We start from the raw sequence: 11,755 nt of genomic DNA, 5'->3' as shown, positions 1-11,755 counted from the left end.
GCTCGATTACATGATGCCTTTTTTTCATTTAACATTGCCCCTTTACGCAAACGGAGGAAACCCCCAATAACGTGACAACCCAGCAGCATTGAACAGGCCTGACAAAGCCTGCTGATGAGACTCAAAATGTCAAAACCGCTCCACCATTTGCGTGTTGAAACAAGTGCTGCTGCCGGACGTGTGTGTGGAGAGAAGCCCTTGAGGTTTTTTTGCATCATGGTATTGAGAGTGCCGACCAAATATTGTTGGGAAAGTGATTCAAGATTTCCTACTGAATGGTTGCGACGTGTGAACGTTTGGGTTGTGTGTCAAAGGGTTCCTTTGTGCTCTCTTTTTTTAAGAGTCGATCGAGATTTTACCTTTAAACTGACGTTTTGCAGCAAGAACTTGATGCGCTCTCCTGTCACGCGTATGCATTGTATGATATTGTTCCTCTGGCTTCAGCCCGCAGTGTTTTAAAGTAAAAAAAAAGCAAATAAACTACCTTGAGAATTAATCGAGTTTGTACCGCGATAAATTTTCACTTTCGAAAGTGCAGCGCAAAAAATGCGGTTGTTACGCCGTACGAATCACAGTGACGGCGTGAACTCTACAATGCACGACGCGGAATGACCAGGCGCGTCGTCTGTTGCAGCTTCAAGCCGAGTTAGCGGTGCCCCCTAGAGACGAGAACCCGCCAGCCCCGCTGTGCGTGAGCGACACGCGGGGAAGACAGCGCTCCCCCTGCCGACGGAAAGAGGCAAAAGCCGACAACAAAAAGCCTACAACACCTGGTATTCCCAGGCGGTCTCCCATCCAAGTACTAACCAGGCTCGACCCTGCTTAGCTTCCGAGATCGGACGAGATCGGGCGTATTCAGGGTGATATGGTCGTAGGCGAGAGCTTAGTCATGATTTAGTAAATTCATCTCTAACGTTATCAGCTTCCGCTGATGTTTTTATAGCGAAAGAGCGTTTCCCATGAAACTCGTGTTCACCGCCAGCTACAGATCGCGAGCCCAGAGCTCACTTCTGCCACTGTCAAGACCACAGCCCTTAGGGTGCCGTGGCTCTAAGCGTCACGGTGCAGTGAAGCTGCTGAGCTGAGTTAGAATCCCGGGCACGGCTAACATCATCGGTGGTGTCGAGTGATATCCGAACCAGGTCAGACTCTCTCCACCCCCACCACTTCACCACCAACCCGCACCGTCGACCAGCGTGGTGAAGTATGCTCAATCAACCCCCAGGACAGGACAGAAATGGCGTGTTGTAGGGCTTCATCCATCAGTGGATAAACAAAGTGTGTACGTCATGGTTTAAATACACACAAATACTGTACATAAATATGATCACAACACTTCTTCTGAGATAGCTGCTCAACTTGGAGGCTGCTGCTGCTGCTCCAGAGATGAGACCACTTGGCTTTGCACCGAGACGCCTTGAGTTGAACTCCACCGTGAATGCGAGGATGACTGCAGGCGGTGTCTTCACAGACGGGAAAGTTAAATAAGTTCAAAGGTGAAAGGCAGATAGATTAGAGATGAATGTACTAAATCTTCGCAGAGCTCTCGCCTACGACCATATCACCCTGAATACGCCCGATCTCGTCCGATCTCGGAAGCTAAGCAGGGTCGAGCCTGGTTAGTACTTGGATGGGAGACCGCCTGGGAATACCAGGTGTTGTAGGCTTTTTGTTGTCGGCTTTTGCCTCTTTCCGTCGGCAGGGGGAGCGCTGTCTTCCCCGCGTGTCGCTCACGCACAGCGGGGCTGGCGGGTTCTCGTCTCTAGGGGGCACCGCTAACTCGGCCTCGAGCTGCACCGACTACGCGCCTGGTCATTCCGTGTCGTGCATTGTAGACTTTTGTGCTCCACTCGGACCCACAGCTAACAGAGGGGCCCTCCGATATGAACGTCACGCAGTTCACAGGCGTTCACTCACTCTGTTGGTGTGACACTGATTGTCAAAACCAGTCCAGAATTTGTTCCTGTGGTTAACCATGAAACGATTCACTCTCAGGTCGCCTGGCTGATGGGATGTGGAAGAAAAAAAATTAATAAAAAAATTGAATTTCGTGATGCTAAGTCGATTTTGTGCTGACAAGAATACATCTTCTCGCAGTGCACCATTTTACTTTGAATAGAAAGTTTGTACGATTTAGGAGTTATCCTTTTTTATTAAAAGAAGGATTAAAGGAGGTGTGACTCAATCGCAATTTTTAGTTCAACTGTTCTTATGCCAATTCCAAAACTGGTCATCAAAATTAATAGTTTTAAACATGGTATTCTCACCAGGTCCCATGGTGTAAATAAGGGCAAGACGCCAACTCTCATTTCCCACTATCCCCTTTTCAGTGGGCAGTGAACAACACCCACTTGTTGTACCCCACTTCTTTGTACAGAGATTCCCGCCCTCACGATCCCCCAGAGACCAGCGTGAACGCGCGGCCAAATAAGCCCCATTACCCACTCGGCATGTGGAGGCCCTCATCCAGAAGCGCACTGACAGAGGGCTGTGTACGTTCAATCAGGCAGCTGTAAGGCAATGTTATAGCTGAAAGCCAGAAATAGAACTCAGATCGTCAACCCTACACTGACTCGTGTGGTAGAGTACCAAGATTCTAAATCCGGCACTGGGACCTCCTCATCATTGGTATTGGGATTCCGATTGTTTTCATTGCCGATCATTGTTTGAAGCAAATTAAATAGGAAACAATGGCACATGTACAATTTAGAAATAAACATTTCTTGAAATCTTTATCTCTGGTGAATTTGGGAGGGGATGAAGGTTTATAATGGCTGTCGGTGACCCACGGTTGGAATCCGGGTTTCAATCGCCCATAAATTACAAGTGCTCTCCAGTGTGAGTCGATGGTCCCAACTTGCTCTTCAAAGGATTGCACAAAACAAGCCATCAAACTTTTCTCGTGACTTAATCGTCATCATCATCATCTTCATCAGCCATGGTCAATCCACTGCTGGATGAAGCCCCCCCTAAACTAACACCATTTCAGGTGATCCTGCCATCAAATGATAATTTGCTCTCTTCAAGACAGTGAATTCTGCGCTGAACGTTACTATTTCTATTTTACCAGGTAAGGCCCACTAAGCTGTATAGCGCTTCTTCAGAAGCGTCCTGGCCACAAATAATAGCTCAACAAAGTGGCTGTGGAAGTTTCTGGCAGCCAAATACTCAAAAACAAGTAAACACACACTTTTAATATTTTAGTCGTGGCTTAATTATAATTATTTCCAATTCTGGGAATTAATGATTTTATGTTTGCCCCATTTTTGCCGTACAGTGTCAGTGTCACATTGGATCAAAACATTTAAGGTAGCTGCCGCAAAGTGTTTGTGGAACCAACTAGTTTATTCATGTCTCGGCATCTCCATGCTGCCACCTCTTTCCTCGTTAACACTGACTCTGTGAGTACAATCACGATAGTTTAAGTGTGAATGTCATTTTAAACATAATTTGTACTTTAAGTTTTTTTTTTTATTCTGGAATGCTGCGATGTCTACTGGCCTAGTCGCGCTTGCAAAAGAGCAACTTAGCTCAATGGGCTTTACACGATGGGAAATGAGCTTCTTTAGAATAATTGGCTGAATCTGGACTTAAAGCTTTCGTGACTGCAGGAATTCATATTCTTGGGTCTTTCGATAAAGTCACGTAGATAGGTTCAAAGAAAACATGTATTTTTTTGTTTTTTTTCTCCTTGAACCTATCTACGTGACTTTACTAAAAGACCCAAGAATAATAATTGGCTGCTAGAAATGTCCACATGATCATAAGCCACTTCGTTGAGCTATCATTTGTGGCCATGTCGCTTTTGAAAAAGAGCAATGTAGCTCAGTGGACCTTACCTGGTAAAATAAAAATATAAATCTAGTTTTCTAGTTACCTTTCATGTTCTTCGGGCAGAGGGATACGAGAACCCGCCAGCCCCGCTGTGCGTGAGCGACACGCGGGGAAGACAGCGCTCCCCCTGCCGACGGAAAGAGGCAAAAGCCGACAACAAAAGCCTACAACACCTGGTATTCCCAGGCGGTCTCCCATCCAAGTACTAACCAGGCTCGACCCTGCTTAGCTTCCGAGATCGGACGAGATCGGGCGTATTCAGGGTGATATGGTCGTAGGCGAAAGCTTACGGATGATTTAGTACATTCATCTCTAACGTTATCAGCTTCCGCTGATGTTTCTACAGCGAATGAGCGTTTCCCATGAAACTCGTGTTCACCGCCAGCTACAGATCGCGACCCCAGCGCTCACTTCTGCCACTGTCAAGACCACAGCCCTTAGGGTGCCGTGGCTCTAAGCGTCACGGTGCAGTGAAGCTGCTGAGCTGAGTTAGAATCCCGGGCACGGCTAACATCATCGGTGGTGTCGAGTGATATCCGAACCAGGTCAGACTCTCTCCACCACTTCACCACCAACCCGCACCGTCGACCAGCGTGGTGAAGTATGCTCAATCAACCCCCAGGACAGGACAGACACGGCGTGTTGCAGGGCTTCATCCATCAGTGGATAAACAAAGTGTGTACGTCATGGTATAAATACACACAAATACTGTATATAAATATGATCACACCACTTCTTCTGAGATAGCTGCTCAACTTGGAGGCTGCTGCTGCTGCTCCAGAGATGAGACCACTTGGCTTTGCACCGAGACGTCTCGAGTTGAACTCCACCGTGAATGCGAGGATGACTGCAGGCGGTGTCTTCACACACGGAAAAGTTAAATAAGTTCAAAGGTGAAAGGCAAATACATTAGAGATGAATCTACTAAATCTTCACTGAGCTTTCGCCTACGACCATATCACCCTGAATACGCCCGATCTCGTCCGATCTCGGAAGCTAAGCAGGATCGAGCCTGGTTAGTACTTGGATGGGAGACCGCCTGGGAATACCAGGTGTTGTAGGCTTTTGTTGCCGGCTTTTGCCTCTTTCCGTCGGCAGGGGGAGCGCTGTCTTCCCCGCGTGTCGCTCACGCACAGCGGGGCTGGCGGGTTCTCGTCTCTAGGGGGCACCGCTAACTCGGCCTCGAGCTGCACCGACTACGCGCCTGGTCATTCCGTGTCGTGCATTGTAGACTTTTGTGCTCCACTCGGACCCACAGCTAACAGAGGGGCCCTCCGATATGAACGTCACGCAGTTCACAGGCGTTCACTCACTCTGTTGGTGAGACACTGATTGTCAAAACCAGCCCAGAATTTGTTCCTGTGGTTAACCATGAAACGATTCACTCTCAGGTCGCCTGGCTGATGGGATGTGGAAGAAAATTTTAAAAAAAAAAATTGAATTTCGTGATGCTAAGTCGATTTTGTGCTGACAAGAATACATCTTCTCGCAGTGCACCATTTTACTTTGAATAGAAAGTTTGTACGATTTAGGAGTTATCCTTTTTTATTAAAAGAAGGATTAAAGGAGGTGTGACTCAATCGCAATTTTTAGTTCAACTGTTCTTATGCCAATTCCAAAACTGGTCATCAAAATTAATAGTTTTAAACATGGTATTCTCACCAGGTCCCATGGTGTAAATAAGGGCAAGACGCCAACTCTCATTTCCCACTATCCCCTTTTCAGTGGGCAGTGAACAACACCCACTTGTTGTACCCCACTTCTTTGTACAGAGATTCCCGCCCTCACGATCCCCCAGAGACCAGCGTGAACGCGCGGCCAAATAAGCCCCATTACCCACTCGGCATGTGGAGGCCCTCATCCAGAAGCGCACTGACAGAGGGCTGTGTACGTTCAATCAGGCAGCTGTAAGGCAATGTTATAGCTGAAAGCCAGAAATAGAACTCAGATCGTCAACCCTACACTGACTCGTGTGGTAGAGTACCAAGATTCTAAATCCGGCACTGGGACCTCCTCATCATTGGTATTGGGATTCCGATTGTTTTCATTGCCGATCATTGTTTGAAGCAAATTAAATAGGAAACAATGGCACATGTACAATTTAGAAATAAACATTTCTTGAAATCTTTATCTCTGGTGAATTTGGGAGGGGATGAAGGTTTATAATGGCTGTCGGTGACCCACGGTTGGAATCCGGGTTTCAATCGCCCATAAATTACAAGTGCTCTCCAGTGTGAGTCGATGGTCCCAACTTGCTCTTCAAAGGATTGCACAAAACAAGCCATCAAACTTTTCTCGTGACTTAATCGTCATCATCATCATCTTCATCAGCCATGGTCAATCCACTGCTGGATGAAGCCCCCCCTAAACCAACACCATTTCAGGTGATCCTGCCATCAAATGATAATTTGCTCTCTTCAAGACAGTGAATTCTGCGCTGAACGTTACTATTTCTATTTTACCAGGTAAGGCCCACTAAGCTGTATAGCGCTTCTTCAGAAGCGTCCTGGCCACAAATAATAGCTCAACAAAGTGGCTGTGGAAGTTTCTGGCAGCCAAATACTCAAAAACAAGTAAACACACACTTTTAATATTTTAGTCGTGGCTTAATTATAATTATTTCCAATTCTGGGAATTAATGATTTTATGTTTGCCCCATTTTTGCCGTACAGTGTCAGTGTCACATTGGATCAAAACATTTAAGGTAGCTGCCGCAAAGTGTTTGTGGAACCAACTAGTTTATTCATGTCTCGGCATCTCCATGCTGCCACCTCTTTCCTCGTTAACACTGACTCTGTGAGTACAATCACGATAGTTTAAGTGTGAATGTCATTTTAAACATAATTTGTACTTTAAGTTTTTTTTTTATTCTGGAATGCTGCGATGTCTACTGGCCTAGTCGCGCTTGCAAAAGAGCAACTTAGCTCAATGGGCTTTACACGATGGGAAATGAGCTTCTTTAGAATAATTGGCTGAATCTGGACTTAAAGCTTTCGTGACTGCAGGAATTCATATTCTTGGGTCTTTCGATAAAGTCACGTAGATAGGTTCAAAGAAAACATGTATTTTTTTGTTTTTTTTCTCCTTGAACCTATCTACGTGACTTTACTAAAAGACCCAAGAATAATAATTGGCTGCTAGAAATGTCCACATGATCATAAGCCACTTCGTTGAGCTATCATTTGTGGCCATGTCGCTTTTGAAAAAGAGCAATGTAGCTCAGTGGACCTTACCTGGTAAAATAAAAATATAAATCTAGTTTTCTAGTTACCTTTCATGTTCTTCGGGCAGAGGGATACGAGAACCCGCCAGCCCCGCTGTGCGTGAGCGACACGCGGGGAAGACAGCGCTCCCCCTGCCGACGGAAAGAGGCAAAAGCCGACAACAAAAAGCCTACAACACCTGGTATTCCCAGGCGGTCTCCCATCCAAGTACTAACCAGGCTCGACCCTGCTTAGCTTCCGAGATCGGACGAGATCGGGCGTATTCAGGGTGATATGGTCGTAGGCGAGAGCTTAGTCATGATTTAGTAAATTCATCTCTAACGTTATCAGCTTCCGCTGATGTTTTTATAGCGAAAGAGCGTTTCCCATGAAACTCGTGTTCACCGCCAGCTACAGATCGCGAGCCCAGAGCTCACTTCTGCCACTGTCAAGACCACAGCCCTTAGGGTGCCGTGGCTCTAAGCGTCACGGTGCAGTGAAGCTGCTGAGCTGAGTTAGAATCCCGGGCACGGCTAACATCATCGGTGGTGTCGAGTGATATCCGAACCAGGTCAGACTCTCTCCACCACTTCACCACCAACCCGCACCGTCGACCAGCGTGGTGAAGTATGCTCAATCAACCCCCAGGACAGGACAGACACGGCGTGTTGCAGGGCTTCATCCATCAGTGGATAAACAAAGTGTGTACGTCATGGTATAAATACACACAAATACTGTATATAAATATGATCACACCACTTCTTCTGAGATAGCTGCTCAACTTGGAGGCTGCTGCTGCTGCTCCAGAGATGAGACCACTTGGCTTTGCACCGAGACGTCTCGAGTTGAACTCCACCGTGAATGCGAGGATGACTGCAGGCGGTGTCTTCACACACGGAAAAGTTAAATAAGTTCAAAGGTGAAAGGCAAATACATTAGAGATGAATTTACTAAATCTTCACTGAGCTTTCGCCTACGACCATATCACCCTGAATACGCCCGATCTCGTCCGATCTCGGAAGCTAAGCAGGGTCGAGCCTGGTTAGTACTTGGATGGGAGACCGCCTGGGAATACCAGGTGTTGTAGGCTTTTGTTGCCGGCTTTTGCCTCTTTCCGTCGGCAGGGGGAGCGCTGTCTTCCCCGCGTGTCGCTCACGCACAGCGGGGCTGGCGGGTTCTCGTCTCTAGGGGGCACCGCTACCTCGGCCTCGAGCTGCACCGACTACGCGCCTGGTCATTCCGTGTCGTGCATTGTAGACTTTTGTGCTCCACCAGGACCCACAGCTAACAGAGGGGCCCTCCGATATGAACGTCACTCAGTTCACATACGTTCACTCACTCTGTTGGTGAGACACTGATTGTCAAAACCAGCCCAGAATTTGTTCCTGTGGTTAACCATGAAACGATTCACTCTCAGGTCGCCTGGCTGATGGGATGTGGAAGAAATTTTTTTTAAAAAAAATTGAATTTCGTGATGCTAAGTCGATTTTGTGCTGACAAGAATACATCTTCTCGCAGTGCACCATTTTACTTTGAATAGAAAGTTTGTACGATTTAGGAGTTATCCTTTTTTATTAAAAGAAGGATTAAAGGAGGTGTGACTCAATCGCAATTTTTAGTTCAACTGTTCTTATGCCAATTCCAAAACTGGTCATCAAAATTAATAGTTTTAAACATGGTATTCTCACCAGGTCCCATGGTGTAAATAAGGGCAAGACGCCAACTCTCATTTCCCACTATCCCCTTTTCAGTGGGCAGTGAACAACACCCACTTGTTGTACCCCACTTCTTTGTACAGAGATTCCCGCCCTCACGATCCCCCAGAGACCAGCGTGAACGCGCGGCCAAATAAGCCCCATTACCCACTCGGCATGTGGAGGCCCTCATCCAGAAGCGCACTGACAGAGGGCTGTGTACGTTCAATCAGGCAGCTGTAAGGCAATGTTATAGCTGAAAGCCAGAAATAGAACTCAGATCGTCAACCCTACACTGACTCGTGTGGTAGAGTACCAAGATTCTAAATCCGGCACTGGGACCTCCTCATCATTGGTATTGGGATTCCGATTGTTTTCATTGCCGATCATTGTTTGAAGCAAATTAAATAGGAAACAATGGCACATGTACAATTTAGAAATAAACATTTCTTGAAATCTTTATCTCTGGTGAATTTGGGAGGGGATGAAGGTTTATAATGGCTGTCGGTGACCCACGGTTGGAATCCGGGTTTCAATCGCCCATAAATTACAAGTGCTCTCCAGTGTGAGTCGATGGTCCCAACTTGCTCTTCAAAGGATTGCACAAAACAAGCCATCAAACTTTTCTCGTGACTTAATCGTCATCATCATCATCTTCATCAGCCATGGTCAATCCACTGCTGGATGAAGCCCCCCCTAAACCAACACCATTTCAGGTGATCCTGCCATCAAATGATAATTTGCTCTCTTCAAGACAGTGAATTCTGCGCTGAACGTTACTATTTCTATTTTACCAGGTAAGGCCCACTAAGCTGTATAGCGCTTCTTCAGAAGCGTCCTGGCCACAAATAATAGCTCAACAAAGTGGCTGTGGAAGTTTCTGGCAGCCAAATACTCAAAAACAAGTAAACACACACTTTTAATATTTTAGTCGTGGCTTAATTATAATTATTTCCAATTCTGGGAATTAATGATTTTATGTTTGCCCCATTTTTGCCGTACAGTGTCAGTGTCACATTGGATCAAAACATTTAAGGTAGCTGCCGCAAAGTGTTTGTGGAACCAACTAGTTTATTCATGTCTCGGCATCTCCATGCTGCCACCTCTTTCCTCGTTAACACTGACTCTGTGAGTACAATCACGATAGTTTAAGTGTGAATGTCATTTTAAACATAATTTGTACTTTAAGTTTTTTTTTATTCTGGAATGCTGCGATGTCTACTGGCCTAGTCGCGCTTGCAAAAGAGCAACTTAGCTCAATGGGCTTTACACGATGGGAAATGAGCTTCTTTAGAATAATTGGCTGAATCTGGACTTAAAGCTTTCGTGACTGCAGGAATTCATATTCTTGGGTCTTTCGATAAAGTCACGTAGATAGGTTCAAAGAAAACATGTATTTTTTTGTTTTTTTTCTCCTTGAACCTATCTACGTGACTTTACTAAAAGACCCAAGAATAATAATTGGCTGCTAGAAATGTCCACATGATCATAAGCCACTTCGTTGAGCTATCATTTGTGGCCATGTCGCTTTTGAAAAAGAGCAATGTAGCTCAGTGGACCTTACCTGGTAAAATAAAAATATAAATCTAGTTTTCTAGTTACCTTTCATGTTCTTCGGGCAGAGGGATACGAGAACCCGCCAGCCCCGCTGTGCGTGAGCGACACGCGGGGAAGACAGCGCTCCCCCTGCCGACGGAAAGAGGCAAAAGCCGACAACAAAAGCCTACAACACCTGGTATTCCCAGGCGGTCTCCCATCCAAGTACTAACCAGGCTCGACCCTGCTTAGCTTCCGAGATCGGACGAGATCGGGCGTATTCAGGGTGATATGGTCGTAGGCAAAAGCTCACGGATGATTTAGTACATTCATCTCTAACTTTATCAGCTTCCGCTGATGTTTCTACAGCGAATGAGCGTTTCCCATGAAACTCGTGTTCACCGCCAGCTACAGATCGCGACCCCAGCGCTCACTTCTGCCACTGTCAAGACCACAGCCCTTAGGGTGCCGTGGCTCTAAGCGTCACGGTGCAGTGAAGCTGCTGAGCTGAGTTAGAATCCCGGGCACGGCTAACATCATCGGTGGTGTCGAGTGATATCCGAACCAGGTCAGACTCTCTCCACCACTTCACCACCAACCCGCACCGTCGACCAGCGTGGTGAAGTATGCTCAATCAACCCCCAGGACAGGACAGACACGGCGTGTTGCAGGGCTTCATCCATCAGTGGATAAACAAAGTGTGTACGTCATGGTATAAATACACACAAATACTGTATATAAATATGATCACACCACTTCTTCTGAGATAGCTGCTCAACTTGGAGGCTGCTGCTGCTGCTCCAGAGATGAGACCACTTGGCTTTGCACCGAGACGTCTCGAGTTGAACTCCACCGTGAATGCGAGGATGACTGCAGGCGGTGTCTTCACACACGGAAAAGTTAAATAAGTTCAAAGGTGAAAGGCAAATACATTAGAGATGAATTTACTAAATCTTCACTGAGCTTTCGCCTACGACCATATCACCCTGAATACGCCCGATCTCGTCCGATCTCGGAAGCTAAGCAGGGTCGAGCCTGGTTAGTACTTGGATGGGAGACCGCCTGGGAATACCAGGTGTTGTAGGCTTTTGTTGCCGGCTTTTGCCTCTTTCCGTCGGCAGGGGGAGCGCTGTCTTCCCCGCGTGTCGCTCACGCACAGCGGGGCTGGCGGGTTCTCGTCTCTAGGGGGCACCGCTACCTCGGCCTCGAGCTGCACCGACTACGCGCCTGGTCATTCCGTGTCGTGCATTGTAGACTTTTGTGCTCCACCAGGACCCACAGCTAACAGAGGGGCCCTCCGATATGAACGTCACTCAGTTCACATACGTTCACTCACTCTGTTGATGAGACACTGATTGTCAAAACCAGCCCAGAATTTATTCCTGTGGTTAACCATGAAACGATTCACTCTCAGGTCGCCTGGCTGATGGGATGTGGAAGAAAAAACTATTTTTTTAATATTTCGTGATGCTAAGTCGATTTTGTGCT

At 46.8% G+C, this 11,755-nt stretch overlaps 8 non-coding genes across 8 annotated transcripts; 4 read left to right on the top strand and 4 right to left on the bottom strand.

Annotated features, from left to right (window-relative positions):
* Positions 1-758: 758 nt before the first annotated feature.
* On the bottom strand, positions 759-877 carry LOC116951719 (5S ribosomal RNA). Its single transcript, XR_012946817.1, has one exon. It is a non-coding gene; the product is annotated as a 5S ribosomal RNA (ribosomal RNA).
* A 671-nt stretch (positions 878-1,548) lies between these two features.
* On the top strand, positions 1,549-1,667 carry LOC116951734 (5S ribosomal RNA). Its single transcript, XR_004404304.1, has one exon. It is a non-coding gene; the product is annotated as a 5S ribosomal RNA (ribosomal RNA).
* A 2,328-nt stretch (positions 1,668-3,995) lies between these two features.
* On the bottom strand, positions 3,996-4,114 carry LOC116951744 (5S ribosomal RNA). Its single transcript, XR_004404313.1, has one exon. It is a non-coding gene; the product is annotated as a 5S ribosomal RNA (ribosomal RNA).
* Positions 4,115-4,779: 665 nt separating this feature from the next.
* Positions 4,780-4,898, top strand: LOC116951743 (5S ribosomal RNA). Its single transcript, XR_004404312.2, has one exon. It is a non-coding gene; the product is annotated as a 5S ribosomal RNA (ribosomal RNA).
* A 2,326-nt stretch (positions 4,899-7,224) lies between these two features.
* On the bottom strand, positions 7,225-7,343 carry LOC116951742 (5S ribosomal RNA). The gene has a single exon (XR_004404311.1). It is a non-coding gene; the product is annotated as a 5S ribosomal RNA (ribosomal RNA).
* A 665-nt stretch (positions 7,344-8,008) lies between these two features.
* Positions 8,009-8,127, top strand: LOC116951770 (5S ribosomal RNA). Its single transcript, XR_004404339.2, has one exon. It is a non-coding gene; the product is annotated as a 5S ribosomal RNA (ribosomal RNA).
* Positions 8,128-10,451: 2,324 nt separating this feature from the next.
* LOC116951741 (5S ribosomal RNA) lies at positions 10,452-10,570 on the bottom strand. The gene has a single exon (XR_004404310.1). It is a non-coding gene; the product is annotated as a 5S ribosomal RNA (ribosomal RNA).
* Positions 10,571-11,235: 665 nt separating this feature from the next.
* LOC116951740 (5S ribosomal RNA) lies at positions 11,236-11,354 on the top strand. The gene has a single exon (XR_004404309.1). It is a non-coding gene; the product is annotated as a 5S ribosomal RNA (ribosomal RNA).
* The last annotated feature ends 401 nt before the right edge of the window (positions 11,355-11,755 follow it).

The sequence above is a fragment of the Petromyzon marinus genome, chromosome 43 (assembly GCF_048934315.1).
Source record: "Petromyzon marinus isolate PM22_M1 ecotype Great Lakes invasive population chromosome 43, UKy_Petmar_22M1.pri1.0, whole genome shotgun sequence".
Taxonomy (NCBI): Eukaryota; Metazoa; Chordata; class Hyperoartia; order Petromyzontiformes; family Petromyzontidae; genus Petromyzon; species Petromyzon marinus.
Note: the sequence above shows the minus strand (reverse complement) of the source record. Positions and strands in the feature narration are given on the sequence as shown.